The following is a 20149-nucleotide window of genomic DNA, read 5'->3' as shown; positions in this document are numbered from 1 at the left end:
CTTTAACACCTATGTGTTCTATTGTACTATTGTTGTTGACATCTTTTGATGATCTGCTTCTATCACTGCTTGTTTGTCGCTACAACCACACCAACCCCCTCCACCTCTCTGTCTCTCTATCTCTCCGTCCCCCACACACACACCTTAAACCAGCTTATATTTCAGCTCTTTCCTGGACTCGAACTCAAGTTCTGTCGAAGGGTCACGAGGACTCGAAACGTCAACTCTTTTCTTCTCCGCCGATGCTGCCAGACCTGCTGAGTTTTTCCAGGTAATTCTGTTTTTGTTTTGAAGCCAATTAAAGGCCCTGCCCATCCAACCTTAAGGCTGGCGGGCAGGCCAAGAGCCCCAGCGGGCTTCAGAAGGAACATGAAACCTCATCCACTGGCGGGATGAGGTTTCATGTCTGTTTTAAAAAACTTTAATAAACTTTATGTAATATTTATTAACGTGTCCCATCTCGTGTGACATTGCCACATGAGGAGGATATGTTAATAATTTTATTATTTTTCTATTTTTTAAGTTTATAACACTTTCGGCGGTCTCTCTGAGACAGCACTTAGTCTCAGGGAGATGTGTGCGCGTGAAAGACGCACTTTGACAGATGGGTAATCCCTACCCCTCCCCCGCACAGGAAGCGCATAGGGTGGCCCGCTGGGCAGGCCTTAATTTTCCCACCCATTCAAAATGATGGTGGGTCCCATTTTGGCGGCGGAGTTCGGCTACCCGCCCGCCGCCGAACTTCAGACAGGATTTCAAATCACCTTTCCAATTGTTTAAAATTCCAAGCTCTCTTTTTATTTCCCCCTACTTGTGGCACCCTGAGCTCAAGTTCCAATTAGCAGTATCCAATCTCAAAATTTTTCCTTTTCTAGGGACAAATTTCCCAAACCTTTAAACTTTGCAACAAGTTTCTAACCCAAAACCAATCCAATTAGGATTAGACAGGATCTCTTCAAATAACCCAGATTCCAATCAACCCTCTCAAAAAATAAAACTACCTCATTGTCACATGTATGAATTTGTATTCAGATTAACATTCCCACACGTTTATCTAAATACACTGGAATCATGTTTCTGGCCGCTAATCATGACTCTGGTTTCATAAACTTGAAGATTTTACTTCATGAATTACTCTTCCCTTTTAAGATAGATATCACAGTTTCAGGACAAGTTTTAAAATACACTCATCCACGCAAAATCTTTATCACATGCACAGTCCCCTATTGGAAGCTTCCAACTATCTCCACCACATTCCTTTAACTTTATCAACTCAATCCAATGAATGTGGCACATATTTTATAAAGAAACAAAGAAAATAATTTACATCCTGGGTTCTCAAGGTCTTTGTTCTTTATTCTTTAAGGTATCTTTTGGAACAGCTCTAAGTAGGTACACAAGAAAAGGTAAATTTTCGCAGAACAACATCCAAACTTCCGACAAAACGTAAACATAACTGCAGTCTCACACCACATGGGAGAGGACCTCCTATCTCTCTTTCTCTCAGAACAAAGAACACAAATTTTTTTTACAGTTCAATATTCATGTTATTATAATTTCTTCCTTACATACAGCAATTGGAAAAAGAATACAACTTTTGAAACCCATCAAACAACCAACTGTTTGAAAACTGCATCCAAAAACAGATCACAAGGGGTTAAACAACTTTTAAATGACACAGGCAAAACACCCACTCAGTACAAACATACAGCACAATTGGATTTAACAATTCCAACATCTACTCAGTGACAGACACTGAACATTGGACCACAGACAGACAAAATCAAACAAGAGACTCTGGGGAGAAGGTTCTCCCCATCAGTGGGGGGGGGGGGGTTGTGCGGGAGAGGACGCGCAGCCAATTGGCGCCCTCGATTGGTTGGGCGCTGCCATTTTACGTGGGTGGGCCAATTAAGGCCCACCCAGTGTGACATATGCCCAGAAGAGCTGAGCATCTCCCTGTACAGGTGAGGGGTGGGGGGGGTGGGGGGGTGGTGGTTGCTTGAGTCAGGAGTGCACTCTTTCGCGCTTGCACAGAGGTGCCTCCGGGAGATTAATTTTAAATTTAAACAGTTGAATAAAGTGTTGAAAAGATTTTTATGACATGTGAAACTGTCACACGAGCTGGGACATGTGCATTAATTTTAATAAAAATTTTTCAGAAAATTTTAAATCATTCATGAAGCCTCATCCAGATTGTGGATGAGGTTCCATGAAAAATGCGAAGGCCGCCTGGGCTCTTCGCCTGCCCACCAACCTTAAGGTTGGAAGGGCAGCTTAGCTGATTGCCTTAATTGCTTTTTAACAGGTCTTAATAGGCCTTTGACAGTTCGGCGGGCGCGCAGCTGACTCGGCTGCATGCCTGCTGAACTGAAAATCTAAATGATGTGCGGTGACATCGGGACACATGCCCGGCTTCACCCCGCGTCATTTTACACCTCGGCAAGTGGGCCCCGCCCTCGCTTGCCAAGCCGAAGATTCTGCCCTCTATTAAAACGCAGGGACAGAAACTGAGTTCACTCATATACACATGAGGTTTCTTCTACCATTCACACAGCCTTTTAACTGTACTGTGGGCATATCAACTACATTTCTTACTTTCTTCTAACCATTTCCCATGACCCCAGAGTTTCTCTTACATTTCAACCTTACGCAAACACTTGGACCATGGTCACGCTGACAGAGGAGTTAATCTCTTTTCTCAGCAGTGACCAGTACCTGTTGCCTGCCCATTTTTCCTTTTAAGTTCCAAATTCTCTTGCATGCCCTCCATCTTACATTCTCTGACTCCTGAAAAACATTGCCAAATTTCTCAGCACAATAAACTGTTCTTACCAACAGGTCTGTTACCTTTTCAGCTCTTAGCTTTTTCGCCTCCATCCATTCTTGAATGAACACAACTTCTGCAAAAGGGGCCCTGTCCCCCTTCTCCAGGCACTCAGTGAGTAGTGTCTGGACATCTTTATTAGACAACTTCTCTACTTCAAAAGGAACCTTGTCCCTTTTCTATCCCTTTACCAAATGGCCTTAATACCCTCACACTTAGCCTTCAAGTTATGAGGCTGTGCCTTGACTTCATAATATGACCTCCGATGTTCATTCCTCTCTTTCTCTACCTTACAGACCTGGCCCTGATAATAGCTCACGGTCTGTCCATGCTCCTACTGTTTGGTGGCCCTCTCAGTCTTTAGCTCCTCAGGTTCCTTCGGTTAACTTCGGTTAATCAAACGGTTAACTACTGCTTCCCTGTCTGAGCCTTGTTTCCTCAGGGTCTCTACTTCTTGTCTGAGTTTAATATTTTCAACTGATCTTTTTAGTGTTGGTGGTCGCATCTGTACAACCACACTGCCTCACTGCCTTTTCTATCTTCTTTCGCCTTTGGGATGACTCCGTCCACCCCTCAACCCATCCTAATGGATCCTCTGAATTAGCTATTTCCCTTAACCAAGCCTCACTTGGCTTTAGCTTCCACAGATATTCTTCTGTAACTTCATTTCCATTGTCATGGGAGGAAGACTTTTCCTCTCCCACTTTGTCCATGGTGCTGCCTGTTTGGCCATATCACCTACTGGTGTCCTGTTGTGTGGTCAATTCTGTAGGGATTCCCCTTTCCCATCAGAGACCCACACCACATTCATGTGTGTGTGGCTTGAACAGAATGTCCGAGACAAGTTTCTTCTGATAATTTTTGATCACTTTATTGAATCACCGATAAAATTAGGGTTGTCCTTGGCCCAACCATCTTCAGCTGCTTCATCAATAAGCTTCCTTCCATCACAAGGTCGGAAGTGGGGACGTTCACTGATGATTACACAATGTTCAGGACCATTCACAAACTCCTCAGATACTGAAGCAGTCCATGTCCAAATGCAACAAGACCTGAACAATATCCAGGCTTGGGCTGACAAGTGGCAAGTAACATTCACACCACACAAGTGACCATCACCAACAAGACAGAATCCAACTACCACCCCTTGACATTCAATAGCATTACCATCGCTGAATACCCCACTAGCAACATCCTGGGGTGGTTACCATTGACCAGAAACTGAACTGGACCAGGCATATAAATACTGTGGCTAAAAGAGCAGGTTAAAAACTAGGAATCCTAAAACAAGTAACTCACCTCCTGACTCCCAAAGCCTGTCCACCACCTACAAGGCACAAGTCAGGAGTGTGATGGAATTCTTCCCACTTGCCTGGATGAGTGCAGCTCCCACAACACTCAAGAAGCTTGACACAATCCAGGACAAAGCAGCTCACTTAATTGGCACCACCTCCACAAACATTCACTCCCTCCACCACTGACGCACAGTAGCAGCAGTGTGTACCATCTACAAGATGCAGTGCAGGAATGCACCAAGGCTCCTTCGACAGCACCTTCCAAACCCACAACCATTACCATCTAGAAGGATTAGGGCAGCAGATAGATGGGAACACCATCACCTGGAAGTTCCTCTCCAAGTCACTCACCATCCTGACTTGGAAATATATCGCTCTTCCTTCACTGTCGATGGGTCAAAATCCTGGAACTCCCTTCTAACAGCACTGTGGGTGCACCTACACTACTTGGACTGCAGCGGGTCAAGTAGGCTGCTCACCACTACCTTCTCCAGGCAACTAGTGATGGGCAATAAATGCTGGCCCAGTCAGCAAAGTCCAAATCCCATGGGTGAATAATAAAAAAAATTGGTTGATTGGATTCAGACTGAAGAATACCAATCCATGGCTGAAGGGTGGTGAGTTAGATACCATTCCTCTGCAATCCTTCTAAGAATACTGAGATCTGGATAGGACTGTGACTGGCTTTACCACTTCTCCCTGGTCTGACTTATATGTGACTCCTTTCGGACTGTTTTCCCACCCATCCGTAGTTGCCCTCCCTAAACCACAGGAACATATGAGTAAGAGTATACTGCCTGTTATGCAGTTAGATTATGGCTGACCTGTACTTCAGCCCTATTTACCGCTTTGATTCCATATCTCTTAATGTCATTGCCTAAGAAAATCTAACAATCTCAGTCTTGAAAGCTTTAATTGACCCAACATCCATAGTCTTTGTGCAAGAGAATTCCAGATTTCTACTACACTTGATGTGAATAACGGCTTCATAATTTCGAAAGCAAAATACCACGAATGCTGGAAATCTGAAATAAAAACAAAAAATGCTGGAAAAGCTCAGCAGGTCCAGCATCATCTGCAGAAGGAGAAACAGAGTTAACATTTTGAGTCTGTGTGAATTGAAGAAGGGTCTAAAAAAGAGTCATACAGACTCGAAACGTTAATTCTGCTTCTCTCTCCACAGAAGCTGCCAGACCTGCTGAGTTTTTCCAGCATTTTTTGCTTTTGCTTCGTAATTTTGCTCTTCAATAGCCTGTCTTTAATTTTAAGATTATGTCCCCTTGTTCTAGAATCTCCTGCCAAAGGAAATATTCCTCTTGCCAATTGAATGCTTTTATTTTCTATCCTCCGTTGTTGGCCTGGGTCTACCTTGCAGTCAGCTTTTCCACCCCATAGTCACTCAAGGGGACTGAAGGAAAAAAGAAATCCGTCTCCCAGTGCTTTATACCAGTGACTGATGACAATCTGGAACAATTTGCTTACTGTCCAAAACCTTTAACACAATGTGAAAAGCAAAACAAGAAATAAACAGACAAAGTTCTGTTAGATTCTTCCACTTTGAAAATTCTCCAACTTGTTTCTGCAAGAAGTTGGAGCTAGCTCAGCTTTTAAATCAAATTCACTTGGACTTTTTTGACAGGCACAGTCATCCAATTTCTGAAAAACATGATTTTTTTATACATTTAGTGTCATTTTAATGGCAAGATATCCTCCACTGGACTGAGCGAGACCTGAAATAAAAGCATTTTAAGTAACAATCTATAAAACATTGTGACATGCTGGTTTTCAAATGCTTTGCACCAGTGTGGCAGACTTCAGATCAGCTCTGCCTCTGTTGAAAGGAATATGACATGAAATCTTCCAGTTTTAGACACATTATAGGTTTTTAGGAAATGGGAGGGGACAAAATGGATGCTTTCCTCCTTACCTCAAGTGGTAAATCTTTCAGACAATCCACTTAAGAGCACTGTGGACCCTTAGCCTGCTATTAATTTTCTATCTGGTTGACTTGATGTACATATTGATGAGGTACTTCCTGAGTGGGGAGGCGATTAATGCTGGCTGCAGTGTCAGGGGGACTTAATGTCAGAATCGTCTTCGCCTCCCTTTTCCTTTGACACTAGACCCTTTGTAGCTTTGGTATTATGATTCAAGGCTGTCATAGCCCCTGGTCAGAGGAGACATTTGTGCATTATTTAAAATGATTTATTTCTTCCCTCAGATCTCACTGAGTTTATCACTGGCAAGCTGGGAAGGCCTGAGTGACAGGTTTCTTGTGAGCTTAAGCCTGTTTGAAGACCATTCTTCTCTATCTTCTCCTGAAGTTCCTGCAACACACTTGGATACACTGAAGGCATGGAGGGTAGAAATTGTGCTGTGCAATGCCATTATGTAACTTCTTCTATTCGCCATTTTAATGAGACATTGTTTTAACTGGGTTAGAACCTTTGTTAACAAAGCTAGATAATTTTACACAAAAATAGAATTTGTCCTGAAGTTAATGTCACAAAGCATATTTTTCAGGATTATTAGGCAAGACAGTGGATATCAACAGATGTGGGAAGAGGTATGAGTTATTTGAGACATTGGCCTAGATTTTCACAGAGTCAGAACGACCCTGGAGCCATTTCCAAAAATGGCGGGCATGACCCATTTGTGGGATTCCCATCCCCATTCCGGGCACCCCCAATTTTTGCTGACATGGGTTAACATTGTGAGTAGCAAGCCTGCATCCTGAGCTCCCAACCTGGCTGACTCTATTGCTGGGGTAGGCATCACTAGCACAACCACAATTTTTGTGGAGTTGGATCAGTTTCTCTAAGACTCATGGTTCACAGCCTCTCAGAGGAGTTGTAAACAAAGTCTGGATTCAGGAACCTATTGAAAGGTAAGTTCAAAAGTCCTTACATGCCCATTTCATGCCCCTTTCATGCCCCATGCCCCTCATACCAAGTCAATGCCAACTCATCTCCCTTCTGTGCCAATCCACCCTGCATGCACTATGCACTTAGCCAATGAGCCATGTAATAACAATAGTAAGTGTGGAACTGCTGAGAAAGACAAAAAAAAAATATCCATTCACAAATCTCCTTTTGAAAAGAAACTGCTGATCCTACAACCCTACAAAAGTGTCAGTCAGGCATACCATTAAATTATCAGTGACAGAGGCTTCAAGCATTGTACACCTCACGCTCTCACCTGAAGAGATCATGGTGGTGTAGTGGCCATGTCATTTGATTAGCACTCCAGGCTAACAGTTTGAGGACATAGTTCAAATCCCACCTTGGCAGCTGGTGAACTTAGATTCAATTCAAAAATATCTGGATTTGAACGCTAGTTTCAGTAATGGCGACCATGAAATGACCATTAGTTGTGATTAAAAACCCATCTGGTTTACTAATGCTATTTAGGGAAGGAAATCTGCAGCCCTTACCTGGCCTAGCCTACATATGGCTCCAGTTCCACAGCAAGGTGGTTGAGAATTAATTGCCCTCTGAAATGTCTTAACAAGCCACTCAGTTCAAGGGCAATTAGAGATGTGCAACAAATGCTGGCCTTGCCAGTGACACCTGCAACCCATTAAAGAGTAAATAGATATTGACAAAAGAGATCACAGAAGGAACAACTTATTATAAACACTTAAAGATGTCAATCAAGCAAAGTCAACAATTCACTTCAGTTGTCAAAACAGCTGTGCTAATATTTGTATTGGTCTGGGCTCACAGCCAGACCTCTACTTGCTTTAATGGTCTGCCTGGGCATGGAAGGGGCATGAGTTATCATTGAACTGGCAGAGACAGCTTGAGGGAATATGGGGAGTGGCTGGGGGACATGAGTTGACATTGAGTTCAGATAGAATGTATAAGGGGCCAAGTGAGCTGCTTTGGGGGCAGAGGCATGAGCGGCATTGTGTTAGCATAGAGAGTACTAGGAGCCATGGTGGATGGGTGGGGGTATGAGTTGGCATTGAGTTGGAATCGGGGATATAAGGGGCTTTAAGGGGGTGTGAGGGATGAGGGCTAGAGAGCCTAAAGTCATCTAACGCAACTCCCGGAGAACCGAGGTGGGCCTTCTAACCAGCTCACCTCTGCACTCACCTGCCCACTTTGTAGCAGATACTCTGTATCTGGGGTCAGGAGGCCCAACTGTATCCCACACCCACCTGCACCAGAGCAAAAATTGTATGTTACACAACACTTTTTTACCAAGATGGATCCAGCAAATCTGGAAATTTCCCAACTCAAGCTACCCATCTCAGTAGGCAAAATCAGGCCTGTAAGCTGAGCAGGGGGGAAAAGTGCCTTTGAGACTTTAGTTCCCAAAGCTTTCCGTCGCTGATGATTTCCTGATGTCATATCTGTATCTTGTGCAAACTAACTGATAGAGATTGGTTGCTATGATTCATCTATAACTCCATTACCATTGTATTGTATCACTAAATGGCAACATTTCCACTATAAGACACTATGCCTGTGCAGCTGTGCAAAACTATTTAAATTTAGAGGGGACATTGCTACCAGGATGATAGTAAGTGCAGTAGATGGACCTCATTTTTTTTTGTCTACCAATTCCTCATTTATTGTAGCCAAACTAGTTTGGACCACTCTGTAGTAATCATGAGTTGAACCATCATTAATCTTCTATTTCCTTTGTCCAAGGTACTGAGGCAAATTATGTTGTGATAAATGCACCATTGTAACATAGCTTGCTGAAACGCATTAGTTTTGCAAGCACATTGCCAGGATAAGGTCAGCATCGGAATAGGCCAGTATCACTACTGACACTCACTGACAACCTTTACATTTACACATGTATAGATAGGAAATATAGAATTCCTACTGCCCCAGCTGAGATCATGTAACTCAGCATCAAATTCATTGTTTGGGTATGTGCAAAGTTGTCATATCAGCATTTATTGTGAGGTCACATGTAATTAGCAGTGGCAGCTATCTTTTCTAAAGGGCATTAATGAACCATCTGGGTTTTTACAGCATTTTACTTGATGAAACCTCAATTTCTGATTTCCCAGTCCAGCAGCATAACCACCAGGCTACTGAACTGTACCTGGGGCCTATATAGACGATGTGGGTCTGTTATTTTCACCTGGTAAACTTGCCAAGCCGTTGAGGAATATGTTTGAGGAAAATTTTTGTTACTTTCTAGAAACAGATGCGACAATGATCTTTGGCAGGAACTACGTGCCATTCATGTTTCGGCATTGAACCAATATATAGAAATCCCTGTGGGAACAGCTGGTAACTTCATCAAAATATGAAAATTGTGAGGGGATGATCTGCACGCAATTTCCTGATGAGCCAGTGTGTAGGAGGCCAAGTACAAGTCACATCCCAGAAACCAGGCATCCAAGGCCTAAGGACCAGAAGGACAGGTAGTTAAAGGCCTCATTAATATAAAGAAAAGTGAATTTTTTTTCTCCTTTTGGTCCATAGCCACTCATGAGCTATTTTTGTCCCAATACCATTACTGACACCAGTGAGTTTCCCAGTGGAAATCTGTCTATATGAGGTATTCAAAGAAAATGATGGCCATGGAGGATGCTGGTGTCTACAAATCTGCAATTTCACATAGATGTGAACATAACACATTAGTAGATGATTAGTACAAGGGGAATCTCCTCTTAATTGAGGAAACTTGAACAACAGGCCTAATGGCACTTCTGAAACATGTGCAATAAAAGTATATTGGTTCTTTGGAAACAGTGGAATGACATATTGGGCTGAATGTCATGCCCCCGCACCATCCCCCTCCTCCCTTCCCCACCCCGTTAGCAGGTTTGCAAATGGCTTTGGCAAGGTTCAGGTCAACCCACCACCCCTCTCCCAATTGAAGCCCTTAAGTGAGTAATTAATGACTGTTTAAGGGCCATTTCCCGCCTGGCCTCAATTTTCAGGCTGGCAGGAAGAGTTCGGGAGCCGGAGGGGCGGAGCCTGGAAAATCACCTGCTCCAGCCTGTGAAGGGAAGGGGGTGAGGCACCTCCTTTAACAGCCTCTTTCCACATTGGGTACTTACCCACAAGGTCTGCCCCCCCCACCTAATCTTCCCACCTCCCTCGGGCCTCACCTCCCCTCCTCACCGTAAGACCACCCACACTTACCTGGTGCTGCCCTATGTCACGTCCAGGTCAGTTAGAGCTGGTGTAACACAATTAGCCCCACCAACCACCATACAAGTGACCAAGAAGCCAATAACATCTTTTGGCTGCCCTGGCATGCCTAACTGAGAACGATCATAAGAAAATGCCTTCAGGTCGAGGCACCAGTGTCCATAAGAAATATGCCATTGTGCATGCAGCTGGTATTCATGTAAAGATACACCGTTGTGAGTGTAGCCAACATTCATGGAGCTATAACCAGTGTGAGTGCAGCAGGCGTTCATGAGACTGTAACCAGTAGGAAGGCAGTCATCGTTCATGGGGCTGCAGCCAATGTGATGACAACCATTGTTTATATTGGGGACAGCCATTGTTCATGGGATTGTACCCAGTTTGAAGACTATCATTGTTCATGGGATTTTAACCAGAGTGTTCAGCCAGCATTTATTGGACTGATTCAGTGCAGGTGCAGCCAATATTAATGGGGCTGTGCCTAATGTGACACCAGTCAATATTCATGGGACTGTAACCAGTTACCAACGTGAAAGAAGTCAGTGTTTATGGGATTGTACCAGCTATGAAGGTGGCTAATTTTCATAGCCCTGTGCTCATGGGCTTGTAACATAATGTGAAAGAAACCACTGTTCATGGGAATACACCTAGTGTGCGATCTGCTAATGTCACTAAACCAGATTCCAGTGTGTAAACAGCCAGAATCCATAGGGAAACTATAATGATACAGGGAGCAGTGGTGTAGTGGTAATCCGGAGACTAGTAATCCAGATACTCCAAGCTAATGCTTTGGGGACATGGATTCAAATCCCATCACAGAATTTGAATTCAGTTAATAAATCTGGAATTATAAAGCTAGTCTCAGTAATGGTGACCATGATCTTCAATTGTCATAAAAACCCATTAGGAAGGAAATCTGTCACCCCTACTTACATGTGAATCCAGACCCAAAGCAATGTGATTGATTCTTAACTGCCCTCTTAAATGGCCTCAGAAGCCACTAATTTCAAGGGCAATTAGGCAACAAATGCTGGCCTTGCCAGTGACACCCACATCCAATGATTGAATAATAAAAAAGTATGATGATAAATTACATAAACTTAGTCTGTATTCCTATATAGAAGAAAGGGTAAGATACAGAAAAAAAAAATTATCTGCTGTGGGAAGCCAGAACAAGAGGATGTATAATTCTTAAATTAGGTGACTTAGAAGTAAAATCATGAAGGACCTCCTTTTATGCATTCATAGTGGAAACCTGGAACTGACCAATAGTTCACACTATCTCTGTGACTTATTGCAGTATCACATGTCCTACATTATGATAAGATTTAGCTGACACTAGACATACACTGCAGTGATACTGTACCACGTGACTCATTGCTGTGATATTGTACAACAGAACCTTTAGTGCTGTCATGATTCTAGTTACGTGTTTTAAGTGTTAGGAACTAGAGATAGTTTAAGTAAGTTGTATTTGTATTTCTGGCATGAAGCCAGAAGATCCAAGGAGACAGCCGAAGGTCTGTAATTCTTTACTATGGGCATATGAAGCAGTGGTGCTCTGTTGGCACGGCTGAGCATTTGAGAGTGCGTAGAAGATGTCCGAGAGAAAGCATCATTTGGGAGGAGATGCAAAAGTGAGTTCTTCGAGAGTGGGGATTGGAAACTCTTGTGTGAAAGATGGAAGTCAGTGAGACCATTTGGCTCATGGTGTGACAAGCGTCTTGGGGGAGTTGATAATCTTGGATTGTGGTGTGTCTGACCACAGGTCACCTATTGGTTTACATGGGCTGTGTACTTACTATGAACATTAGAATATAAGATAGCTTTGTAACTTGTGTTACCCTTACAACCCTGTATATATCTGTAAAGGTTTAGTTGTGGGTGAAAGAGTAGTGTAATATAGTTCACCTTTTTCTTGTTTATTAAATGTTTTAATCTTTTGTTAAAAGTACATCAGCAGACTATGTGACTGTTCAGTGACCGCCCTCCATATTTCTAAACCAAAAATAAAAGTTAGGATCTATCAAGCCAGGTTCCACCCAGGGATCTGACTTGTCCAGTAGCAACATCAGCTGGGATCATAACAAAAGCATGTTTATTACAATCACGCACAGATAAAGTTTATATCCATGTATTGATAGTATTTTTTTAACTAATATTGCACGGCACAATTTCAAATATTTTTTGATTGTCAACGAGGGTTTGCCGCTTCTGAAACAAATGTCCTTTTGGATTATCCAAGATGGCTCCTGACATTTCCATTCACAAAGTCAATCGAGTCAATTATATAAAACCAGAAGAAAAATCAAACTTTTTCCTCCAGTCACCATCAAAGATTAATCACTCAAAACATTGCAAACATGTTAGAGTAATAACAAAAAAGACTCTGATTATTCAGTTAATGAAATATTGATCAGGTACATGAGTGACCAATTAATAATTGAAACCATAGTGTGTAATACAGTTAAGCAGAACAATGTTTCAAGTGTTTTATGTGTAAGTAGTTTTTATCTAAAGTGCAGCATCCATATTCAGGAGTGGCTGGATTCAGTCTGGTAGTCTACGTATCAAGCAGTTAAAGGAGGCTTCAGAAACAAATATTAACTGTTTCATGTTTCAGCAATAAATATTCTGCTTCACCCTCTCTTAAGGGTGAAAAATTATTGAGGTGAATAGTTCTCATTAAATCAGCTCTAGGTCAATTTTAGACCTTTTTCCCCTCTGCCAATTTGCTACTGTGCTACCGTTGAACATTTCTCGCTCAGACACAACACAGCCAAAGATAGGAAAGATAAATGGAGGGAAGGAAGAAGAAAGGAAGGAAGGAAGGAATACTACATTTATATGGCTCCCATTCAACCTACTTCCAAAAACTGCCAAAAACAATATCTCACACTCAACTTCAGCTCTCTCATGATTTGATTTCCAAGCCAAGTGGTTTGTGCCCCACATATGATGTCAAGTATGAGGAGCTCATGAATTCCTTCATATTGTAAATTAAGAATACTTGATCAGCAGTCTCAGCACTGGAAGCTTCTTTAGTGAAGCTCCCACATCTCCCTGTACTCCCCCACAGAATTGTCAATGTATCCTGAATTTCCTTGTCTGCAACTAATCCCAAACAAATGCTGGTCACATATCGCCTCTGTTGCCTCCAAGCCTACTACACTGTAAATCTGTCAACCCATCTCCCCACTTTCAAAAGTGTCCATAAATCTATCGCTTCCAACCTAACTTGGCTATTATCCTTAACTTGCCTTATATTGCTGCTTAGGCCTAATCCCCTTCTGGGAATGTTTTACCATAGTAATGCATCACATGACTATTGCATTATCATTGTTTCCTGACCCTATCAGCTCTATCCTTTTCTAGCACAGTTCACAGAGGGATACATTTTCATATTCACTTCCTGACCTATGATAAGCAAAATAAAAGGCTTACATTTATCTAGTGCCTTTCAGGACCTCAGGATATTCCCAAGGCACATTACAACCGATGAAGTGGTTTTGAAGTGTGTTCACTCAAAACGAGCTCTGCTGGACAGGACATGTCACTTGTATGCCTGACACCAGGCTTCCAAAGCAACTGTTCTACTCGGAACTCGGTCATGGCAGGAGACTCCCAGGAGGACTGCAGAAATCTTTAGGGATGTCCTCAAAGCATCTCTGAAGAGGTGAAACATCCCTGCTGACTCATGTCAGTCCCTGGCTTGTGCCCAACCAAAAGAGAGAGTGTTTATTCAGGAAGGCACCAAATACATTGAGAGACGTTGTCAGGAGCATGCAGGGGTGAAGTTGAGGCATTGGAGAGAGTACACAAAACTCCAAGCACCTCACCTGCCCAACCCTTCCAGCACCATCTGTCCTGCATGTGGCAGAGTCTGCAGTTAGCACATTGGACTTATCAGTCATCTAAGGACCGATCGAACCGAGAGTGGAAACAAGACATCTTTGATCCTGAGAGGCTGACTAAGATGCCAGTTGTAATGTGGGGAATGCATCAGCGAAGCTGCACACAGCAGGATTCCACAAACAGCAATGAGGTAATGGGGTGCATTTTACGGTTTTTGACTGGGTGAGGGAGATGGCGCAGAAAGTGAGTGATCCGCTCGCTTCAGCCCCCAGGCTCTCAGCATGACCAATCAAAAGCTTTGGACAGCCAAATGGCAGGCGCCCAGCAAGGAGGCGGCCAACTCACATTGGAAAGGAGAGTTCTGCGCCCAACTGGACTTCTAGGTCAAGGTGTCAGGCTGGAGAGGGGTTATGCTGTGAACAGGAGGTTGGTGATGGCCACCAGTTGAAAGGCTCCATCCCCACTAAAACTCTATTTCCTACAGTGGACTCAAAACAGTGAATAAATGATGTCAAAAAAAGATATAGATGCTGCCACCTTCACCAGCAGACTCTGTTGCTACATGCAGCCATGATCCCATTGACAAGCTTTTTCATTTGCCCTTATGTCACCTCCTCATACCTGGCATAAAGCACCCAAACCTTTTCTTATCCAATGCCTGATAAATGCAGTGGGAAACAAAAAATTGAATACAATTGACTCTTTAACAAGCTATTGAGCTTGTTAATTGTTTATTTCAAAATGACGGATGGGCTTCCAATATTCGCAGCCACTCACTTTCCGTAACATCGGAGACCGGCGTGATGACATTGGATTGCAGATTTGTTGTCATGAAGCCATATTTTATGTATGCACGGTGGTGGGGGGTAGGGTTGAGGAGTGGTAGAGGGCGGGGGGATGATGGCCCAATTTGCAATTGTAAAATCCAGCATAATGACTTGATAATCTGTTTTTTAATAGCGTTGGTTGAAAGATGTTGGTCAGGATACAGGGGAAATCTCCTGTGCTCTTCTTTGAGCCACAAAACCTTTTTATGTCCGACTGGAAGGATAGACAGCACCTTGAAATATACATTTCAAAAGGCAGGATCTTTGACAGTCCAACTTTCCTTCAGTGCTACAATGAAGTCTAGATTACATGCTCAAGTACCTAGAGTGGGATTTGAACCCTCAGCACTTTAATGCAGCAGCAAGACAACTACTGAGCTGCAGATAATGTGGCAGTAGAGATCACCTGCCTGTTGTAGAACCTGTCCACTTTTCACTTTTACTGATACCAACATTTTATTTTCTGACTTTTAAAGCAATTCAATTTCTTGAATAATCATGGTGAGGGGTTTAAATTCACAAAACTTTGAGCTATTAGGCCAGGCTCCTAGCTTACTTGTTCAAAAACATAGTAATTTTATTTCAGTACCTGTATAGTTCTTGGGACATTTCTAATCTGTTAAACTCAGCACCATGTTCTTCATTCACTGAGCCATTGGGAGATGGCACACATTTATTAAGATGAGAACTCCTCTGACAAGGTCTCAGGCTTATTGTACCTTTATATTTTCTCTTCTTAAAAAAGACATCTCCCTGCTGGTCATGCCTAGAAGCAAAATACCAACATTCAGTCAAAGAGAATGACTGAAGATGTAAAGAATACGTCCTTTTCTCTATCTCTCTCTCTCTCTCATCCCTCCAGATCTCTTAGTGATGAGCCTGTCATCTCCCCTTCATTCCAACCAATCAACCCTCCAGTAACCCAGAAATTCCTTGAAGGCTCCTGAGCACCATATGTTGGAATTTGCAGGGTCATCTCAGCTTGATCCTATTGACAGATTCCACCCCTTGCCTACATTTCAAAAAGACTTGATTTATTTCCCTCCTGCTCTGAACTACAGGAGTTTGTCTATAGATTGCACAAGGTCGTTTAACTGAGGCCCAGCACTTATGAATCTTTTACTACTGACAGCTCGTTTAGCTTACCCTTGGAATATTAACATGCTTTAAAATGCTTTTTATAGTTAAGAACTCTCTATTTTATAATTAATCAATCTTAAGACCCATTTAGGGGCTGTGAGTGGAACCTGGCATTCATTAAAGTATTCCCTACATTAACCTTAATATGCGTCCACTCCATCCAAAAAAGTCAAATCAACCTTATGTTGAGCAAGTTATGTACCTCGGCAGCATTCTTACACTAGTAATTTGCCTTTAATATATCATTGAATCACAGGATTATAAAGCAGAGTAGGATGCCATTCAGCCCTCTGTGCCGGTGTTGGCTCTTTGAAAGATTATCTTTACCTTTTCAAGTACATATTCAATTCCCTTCTGAAAGTTTTATTGAATCTGCTTCCCAATCAAACAATGCATTGTTACAACTTACTGCTTAAAACAATTCTTCTCAGCTCCCCATTGATTCTTTTACTAATTATCTTCAACCTTTAGCCTCTGGTTACTGAGGCACTTGCCAGTGGAAACACTTTTTAATTAATTTAGCCAACTGGCAAATACACTTAATTTACTGAATTAACTGTAAGTAAAAATTGTCCCACTGTGAGATACATTAGTTTCAGGAATTTGCCCATTATGGGGGAAATATTTGTGTCAGGCATATCTCTGATTCCCAATAATATACTGTTATAGCTTATAATGAAAATATAAATATGTGTAATAGTTCACCCAAAAGGCAATATAACTTTTAAAAGCATAATGAATACAGTTTTGGCAGACAGGCTATTGAAGAGTATAAGCAGTTAAGTGGGGTTAAAGGTCTTTGATCTTTGAGGCTGACCTGCTAGATGAAGATGGTTGTAATCTCTTTTCTTGGATTGGACATCCCCCTTCAGCCCATCCCCCCTACCATGAAAAGGACCGCTGGGGTCGGGGTTAAGATCGCACAATGTTGTTAAGGATAGGACCCTGCTGGTGATATAACCACCCCGGGATCAGACACTCCTTCCCTGGAGATCAGGCTGTCACCTGCCCCCAAACCACTAGGATTTCCACACACTTCACCTCGAACCCCCCCTGCAAACCTCTCATCCCACAGCCACCACAAGTTTCCAGCCCCCATCAAAATTGGGGCCCAAATCAGTGTGAGATTAAAATAGTCACAGTTCAGACCTTAGCAAGCAGGAAGATTGAACCTCATTGATTTGTAAGTGAAATTTGCCATTGAAATGGAACACCCATTTCACAGACCAGAAAATACCAAGAAGATTGACTTATTTTTTCTCGCACGGAGGGTTTCTTTTAGTCTTCACTCCTGAAAGAATAACTAGAAAATGACAGTGACCGCAGCAAATGGTGCCCATTGCCTGTGTCCTGGCAGGAGGTGAAAATCATTGACCCAGATCTCGCAATTAGTGGTGATGCTGGACACATTGCCACCACCATGAAGATGTCTGTGCCCTGACCATATTGCATTCTTTCAGCCAGCACTTCCACTCAGTGATGAGTCAGTGCAGAATTTCAAGGGGAGCATTGGCAAGCACAAGGAAAAATGGGTGAAGAAAGGACACACCCACTTGTCACAACAGTAGCTGCTGCATTCAGGGGAAAGCTTAAAGTTCTCAACTCTTTCAGTGGCTTAGAGGATGACTGAGAGGGTAAGTGGATGAGTGAGTGGGGGAGTGAGTGAGTGAGTGGATGAGTCAGTGAGTGGATGAGTGAATGGGTGAGTGAGTGGATGAGTGAGTGAGTGAGAGATTGGAAGGGAGAGTAAGCGAGTGAGTGAGTGCATGGGTGAGTGCGCGAGGGTGAATGAGTGAGTAAGTGAGTGAATGAGGCAGTTAGTGTGTGAACGAGCGAGTGGTGAGTTGGTGGGTGAGTGAGTGAATGAGTGAGAGAGTGAGTGAGTAAGCGAGAGTGAGTGAGTGGATGAGTGAGTTGCTGGGTGGGTTAGTGATTGGGTAATTGAGTAAGTGAGTGAGTCCCGAGTGATTGGATGAGTGAGTGACTGAGTGACTGAGTAAGTGCGTGAACAAGTGAGTCAGTGAAAGATGAGTTGGTGACTGAGTGAGTAAATGAGTTGATGGGTGGGTTAGTGAGTGGGTGAGTGAGTGAGTGGATGGGTGAGTGAATGAATGAGTAAGTAATTGAGTGGATGAGTGAGATGATGAGTGGGTTAATGAGTGGGTGGGTGAGTGAGTGGGTGAGTCAGTGCTTGAGTGAGTGAGTGATCAATAGTCAATTAGTGGATGAGTGATTTGATCGGTGGGTTTATAATTGGGTAGGCGAGTCCATGATTGAGTCTGAGTCATTGGATGAGCGAGTAAGTGAGTGAGTGATGCGTTGGTGGGTGAGTGAGTGAGTGAGGGAGTGAGTTCGTGGGTGAGTGTGTGACTGAGTGAGTGATTTAGTGGATGAGATGGTGGATGAGTGTGCATGTGCGAGGATGAGTGAGTGGATAAGAGAGTGAGCGAGTGATTGGAGGAATAATTAAGTGAGAGATTGAGTGAGTGAGTGTGTGAGAGGGTGAGTGAGTGACTGAGTGAGTGAGCAAGGCAGTCAGTGAGTTGATGGGAGGGTGAGTGGGTGGGTGAGTGAGTGAGTGAATGGATGGGTGAGTGGATCAGTGGGTGAGTGAGTGAGTGAGTAGATGAATCAATGGGTGAGTGGGTGGGTGAGTGAGTGTGAGTGATTAAGTGACAGAGTGAAAGAGTGAATGAGTGCATGAGTGAGTTGATGGGTGGATTAGTGAGTTGGCAATGAGTGTGTCAGTGAGTGAGGAAGTGATTGAGTGAGTGAGTGGATGAATAAGTAAGCAAGTGATTGAGTGAGTGAATGAGGCAGTGAGGCAGTGAGTGAGTGAATTGATAGTGGCTTAGTGAGTGAGTGAGTAATTGATGAGATTGTGGGTGAGTGAGTGGATGAGTGAGCTGGTGCATATATGAGTGAGTGACTGAGTGAGTGAATGAGTGGATGAGACGGTGGATGAGTGAACGTGGTTGGATGAATAAGTGAGTGAGTGGGTGAGTGAGTGGATGGGTGAGTGAATGAGTAGACGAGTGGATGGATGAGTGAGTGAATGATTGGATGAATAAATCAGCGTGTGGGTGAGTGCATGAATCAGCGAGTGAGTAAGTGAGTCAGTCAGTCAGTGAGTGGATGAGTGAGTTGATGGGTGGGATAGTGAGTGGGTGAGTGAGTGAGTGAGTGATTGAGTGATGATTTGGTGGATGGGTGAGTTAGTGAGTGGATGAGTGGGATAGTGAGTAGGTGAGTTAGTGTGTGTGAGTGACTGTATGAGTCTGAGTGACTGAGGGAGTGAGTCTGAATGAGTACATGAATGAGTGAGTGAGTAAATGAGTCAGTGAGTGCGTGTGAGTGAGTGAGTGATGAGTTGGTGGGTGAGTGAATGAATGAGAGTGAGTGAATGAGTCAGTGATTGAGTGGATGAGTGATTTGATGGGTGGGTTAGTATGTGGATGAGGGAGGGAGTGAGTGAGTGAGCGAGTGAGTGAGTGAGTGAGAGTCAGTTAGTGGCTGAGTGAGTTGATCGGTGGCTTAGTAATTTTGTAAGTGAGCCAGTGAGTGAGTCTGAGTCATTGGATGAGTGAGTGAGTGAGTGATGCATTAGTGGGTGAGTGAGTGACTGACTGATTGAGAGAATGAGTGGGTGAGTGAGTAAGTGATTGTGTGAGTGAGCATGATGAGTGTGAGTGACTGAATGATTGTGTGTGAGTGAGTGAGTGAATGACTGAGTGAGTGAATAAGTGAGCGATGGATGAGTGAGTGGCTGAGTGAGTGAGTGATTGGATGAATAAGTCAGTGAGAGGCTGAGTGAATGAGTTAATGAGTTAGTGAGTGAGTGGAAGAATGAGTTGGTGGGATTGTGAGTGAGTCAGTGATTGAGTGAGTGAGTGATTGGGTAAGTAAGTTAGTGACTGATTGAGAGAATGAATGGATGAGTGAGTAAGTGAATGTGTGAGTTACTGGATGAGTGCATTGGCGGGGCTGTGAGTGGGTGAATGGCTGAGTGAGTGAATGATTGAGTGAGCTGTTGCATGAGTGAGGGGGTTTTCAAGTGAATAAGTGAGTGAGTGGGTGAGT

The sequence above is a fragment of the Carcharodon carcharias genome, chromosome 6 (assembly GCF_017639515.1).
Source record: "Carcharodon carcharias isolate sCarCar2 chromosome 6, sCarCar2.pri, whole genome shotgun sequence".
In the NCBI taxonomy this organism is placed as follows: Eukaryota; Metazoa; Chordata; class Chondrichthyes; order Lamniformes; family Lamnidae; genus Carcharodon; species Carcharodon carcharias.
Note: the sequence above shows the minus strand (reverse complement) of the source record.